The sequence below is a fragment of the Rhinopithecus bieti genome, unplaced genomic scaffold, assembly GCF_001698545.2.
Source record: "Rhinopithecus bieti isolate Rb0 unplaced genomic scaffold, ASM169854v2 scaffold_12476, whole genome shotgun sequence".
Classification (NCBI taxonomy): Eukaryota; Metazoa; Chordata; class Mammalia; order Primates; family Cercopithecidae; genus Rhinopithecus; species Rhinopithecus bieti.
Window position 1 is genome coordinate 1,020,848 of NW_016807303.1, and position 5,621 is coordinate 1,026,468.

Sequence of the window (5,621 nt, forward strand, 5' to 3'; positions counted from 1 at the left end):
TTTTTTTTTTTTTTTTTTTTTTTAGAGATGCAGTGTAGCATAATCTTGCTTATTACTGAAACTGGTTGTATAGGGGTTTGTTATTTTTTTTTTAATATAAGTAAACATTTTCATAATTTTAAAAATGAAAGTGTGTAATACGAGTTCAGAATGAAGTAGAAAGGTAGGCTGGGACCAAATCATGCAGGCTTTTGAAGCTATGTTCAAGATTTTGGTCATGGCCGGGCACAGTGGCTGTCACCTATCCCAGCACTTTGGGATGCTGAAGTGGGTGGATCACCTGAAATCAGAAGTTCAAGACTAGCCTGGCCAACATGGTGAAACCCCATCTCTACTAAAAATAAAAAAAATTAGCTGGGCGTCGTGGCGGGCGCCTGTAATCTCATCTACTTGGGAGGCTGACGCAGGAGAATTGCTTGAGCCCGGGAGGCGGAGGCTGCAGTGAGCCGAGATCACACCACTGCGCTCCAGCTTGGGACAAGAGTGAGACACCGTTCCCCTAAAAAAGATTGATTTTGGTCATTATCCTAAAAAGCCATTGAAGCATTTCAAGCAGAGAAATAACATCAAATGTGAATGTCGGAAATATCACAATGGTAATGAAAGCATTATTGGGGACAAGAATGAATGTAAACCTCTACTGTAATAAGTAAACTAATTATGAAGTACTGTAGTTAGGGTAACAGATACAATTATGCCTGTGATCATAGGAATGCTGAAATAGTAAGACATAATTTGAATATTTCATTTGAAATGTTCCTTTTAGAAACATGCAATAAAAACAGGAAGTAGGCCAGGCACAGTGGCACACACCTGTAATCCCAGCACTTTGGGGGGGTCAAGGCAGGAGGACCGCTTGAGGCAAGGAGTTCGAGACCAGCCTGGGCAACATAACAAGGCCACATGGTCTACAAAAAATTTTAAAATCTCAGCTACTTCGGAGTCTGAGATGGGAGGATTGCTTGAGCCCAGGAGTTGAAGGCTGCAGTGAGCTATGATCAAGTCACTGCATTCCAGTCTGGGTAACAGAGCAAGACCCTGTCTCAAAAAAAAAAAAAAAGGAAATGGTTGGTTGGTTGGTTTTGTCTTAGGACTTTTGTTTTTTCATTATAAAGAAAGGAATTAGCTAAATATATACAGCGGAAAAATGGACAGAAAATGTCTAACTGAAGACATTTATAGAAAGTTGGTTTTAATTTTTTTTTAAGAGACAGTCTTGCTCTATTGGCCAAGCTGGAGTGCAATGACGTCATCATAGCTCACTGCAGCCTCGAAGTCCTGGCCTCAAGCAATCCTCCTGCTTCAGCCTTCCAAAGTGCTGGGATTACAAGCGTGAGCCACTGCGTCCAGCAAGAAAATTGATTTTAAAAGCAAAACTGTGTATAAAGCATGTGATACCACCAAAGAAAAAAACAGCACTAAAAAACCAAAGTTTTGTAATTTTTAAAATATAAAGATAAAAAATATAAAATTAGCATGGAATATCAACACTCCAGAGGAAAAGATTTTATCAGCATAAAAACAGTTTACTATACTTGATCTGGTCAGGTAACATTTCCAAATGTTTCTTAGGGAAACTGTCCAAAGTTCTTGTAATATAGCTAGTTATGTTTTGTATCACTTGCTCTCCCCCATCCCATTCTCCTCCTGTCACAGCTAACTGTATTTAGGGTAGATACTCGATCTCAAGGAAGGTTAGTTTAGTGATACGACCTAGCAGATAAAAAGCTAAACAACAACAGGCCAATCAGATTTGATCACTGGGAATTTAGATGGAAAATAAGGAACGCATTTGCAAATTGGAAGAAGAGAAAAGATGGTATGCTAAAATGATAGTCTAATAAATTCTTTCTTTCTTTTTTATTTACTTTTTTCTGAGACGTAGTCTTCCTCTGTTGCCCAGGCTAGAGTGCAGTGGCATGATCTCAGCTCACTGCAGCCTCCCAGATTCAAGCGATTCTCCGTCTCAGTCTCCTGAGTAGCTGGGATTACAAGTACACCACCATGCCCAGCTAATTTTTGTATTTTTAATCGAGATGGGGTTTCACCATGTTGACCAGGCTGGTCTCGAACTCCTGACTTTGTAATCTGCCCACCTCGGCCTCCCAAAGTGCTGGGATTACACGTGTGAGCCACCACACCCGGATAAATTACCTTATTTCTAAGACGGACATTGTTTCCTCATATTTTAATCTCTGGAATAAAGCTACACCTTGGTTTGCATCAGAATCACCTGGAAGGCTTGACAAAATGCAGAGTACTAGGTCCTGTCCCCAGAGTTTCTGATTCAGGGAGTATCCAGGAGGGCCTTCAAATTTACATTTCCAACAAGTTCTCAGGCAAGACCACAAGGATGTATGTATGGCTTCTTAGTAGTGTTTTCAGCCAGGTATTTGAAAACCTCTTGATGCAGGTAAGACCAAGAAAGCAGCAAACATCAAAGCATCGGGATTCAATGAAACATGTATGAAATTATTTGATCATATCTACCAACAGTATTTTATTTGTAATTACAATTAAATGTGAATAACTTTGAGTCATGTGATCATCCCATAAAGCTTTGCTCTCTAAATTATTATAGTCTGGATTTTAATTTCCTTTATAACCTATTTTAACTTTGTATGCTTTCATATCTTTCCCTATATTCATATACTCTTATATACATCTATACATACTAATACATGTATAAAGGTGTATTTATAAATTGTTTTCTTATAAAACTAGGATAAGCATAAAACATTTTCCAGAATCTTTCTTTTGTCTCAGCATATCTTGTGGAAATCCAGGTCATCTGGTATAATAAAAGTTTATTTTATGATGGACCATAATTTATTTAGCTATTCCCTTGCTCTATCAGTGTCAATAGACTTGTTTTGCAACAGCAGCAATTCCAAAATCTCAGAACTTACCCTCCCCAAAAAGTTTTCTTTCTTTGGTCATGCTCCATGTTCCAAAGAGGAAAATAGGGGAGCTCTGCTCATCATTTACTCACCTACCCAGACTGATGAAGCTCTAGGTACAAACTTCCATAGCTACTCCAGGGTGGGACGGGAAACTGGTGAGCAGCACATTGAGTCTTCCAGCTTCTACCCAGAAGTGTCACATCACTTCCATTCACGCTGCACTGCTCTGAAGTCAGTGGACGCTCCTAACTTCGCAAGGAACAAATCAGTTTACTCTCACCATATTTCCAAAAGGAGAGGAATATTTTGTGACTACCACACTAATGGGCATTCACTTGTTTCCAGTTTTTTGCAATCATCATTGTCTAAAATATTTATCTGATTCTTTATATGCTGGTAGTTTTATTTCTTTAGAATAGTTTCCCAAGGATTGTAGGATCAAAGGTCATATGTACTTCTAATTTTTGTAGCTATTACCAGCTTCTTTTCCAAAAGGATGTAAGACTAAATTTTCTATAGCCATTAAAATACAGTTTTTCCTGAATCCTAATCAACAATAGGTATTATAGCTCTTTTAATTTTGCAAGCCTTTTGCATATAAAGCTATCTTTCATTATTACTTTGATTTGCATATTTTCCTCATCATTAGTTTTTTTTTTTTTTTTTTTTTGAGATGAAGTCTCACTCCCTCACCCAGGCTGGAGCTCCGTACCTTGTGCCCACTGCAACCTCTGCCTCCCGGGTTCAAGGGATTCTCCTGCCTCAGCCTCCCAAATAACTGGAATTACAGGAATGTGCCACCACGTCCAGCTAATTTCTGGATTTTTAGTAGAGATGGGGTTTGCCACATTGGCCAGGTTGATCTGGAACTCCTGACCTCAAGTGATCCACCCACCTCAGCCTCCCAAAGTGCTGGGATTACAGGTGTGAGCCACCATGACTGGCCCATCATTAGTTTAAATTTGAGCCTTCCCCCCTCCCCCCATGTTAGCTGTGCCCATCATTTGTTCATTCTTCACTGGATTAGTCTTTTTTTTTCATTAATATTTAAGCCTTCTGCATATAACATTGCCATCTTGTTACAAATGTATTTTTTCCTAATTTATTGTCTGTAGACTTTGTCATATACTTTCCATACCAAAGTTTTTCTTTTTATGTATCTTTTGAGTTTTCAATCTTGATTAAGACATTCCTTCTTGACTCAGAATAGTAACATTTACTGTCATGATTCTTGCAAAATTTTTAAAATGTAAGTAATAAAACTACAGAGGCTGAGTGCAGTGGCTCATGCTTGTAATCCCAGTGCTTTGGGAGGCCAAGGTAAAAGGATTGCTTAAGGCCAGGAGTTTGTGACCAGCCTGGGCAACATAGTGAGACACACACCTGCAGTTCTAGCTACTGAGGAGGCTGAGGCAGGAGGAGCCCTTGAGCCCAGGAGTTTTGAGGTTACAGTGAACTATGATCATGCCACTGCACTCCAGTCTGGTGAAAGAGCAAGACCCTGTCTCTTAAAAAACACACACAAAAAAAATGGCCATGTGTGGTGGCTCATGCCTGTAACCCCAGCACTTTGAGAGGCTGAGGCAGTAGGATTGCTTGGGCCCAGGAGTTCAAGAGTGGCCTGAGCAATGTGATGAGATCTCATCTCTACAAAAAAATTAAAAATTAGCCAAGTGTGTTGGTGTGTCGCTGTTGTCACAGCCACTCAGGAGGCTGAGGTGGGAGGATCGCTTGAGCACGGAGGTTGAGGCTTTAGTGAGCCAAGATTGGGCCACTGTACTCCAACCTGGGTGACGGAGTGAGACCCTGTCTCAAAAAGAAAAAAAAGAAAAAGAATATAACAACCATATCTCTTGTCGTACACAGTTTTGTTTTGGTTTGGTTTGGTTTTTGAGGCAAGGTCTCACTCCATTAGCCAGGCTGGAGTACAGTGGCCCAATCTTGGCTCACTGCAGCCTTGACCTCCCAGGCTCAAGCAATCCTCTCACCTCAGCCTCCTGAGTGGCTGGGACTACAGGAATGTGCCACCATATCAGGCTAATTTTTGTATTTTTGTAGAGATGGGGTTTCACCATGTTGCCCAAGCTGGTCTCTAACTCCTGGGCTCAAGCGATCTGGTTGCCTCAGCCTTCCATAGTGCTGGGATTATAGGTGTGAGCTACCTTGCCTGGCCTACATTCTTTAAAACTTTATATTTTTCTAGATGGTCATTTGTGCCAGCACTATGTATTAAAAATCCTGTTTCACATTAAAGTGAATTCCCATGTGTGTCATATATTTAATTATTATATTATGAAGTTTATTTCTGAAATTTCTATATTGATTGTCTAACTGTAGAACATAGTGAAAGCTGAACTCAGAGGAAATATGTAGGTTTAAACATCTTCATTATTAAACACAAAAATTAAAGAAACTAAAACTTCTTGTTTAAAAATCAGGGCTGGGCCTGGTGGCTCATGCCTATAATCCTAGCACTTTGGGAGGCCAAGGCGGGTGGATCACCTGAGGTCAGGAGTTCAAGACCAGCCTGGCCAACATGGTGAAACCCCGTCTCTACTAAAAATACAAAAAATTAGCCGGGTGCAGTGGTGTGCACCTGTAATCCCAGCTACTCGGGAAGCTGAGGCAGGAGAATCGCTTGAACCCGGGAGGCGGAGGTTGCAGTGAGCTGAGATCACACCACTGCACTCTGGCCTGGACGATTTCATCTCAAAAAAA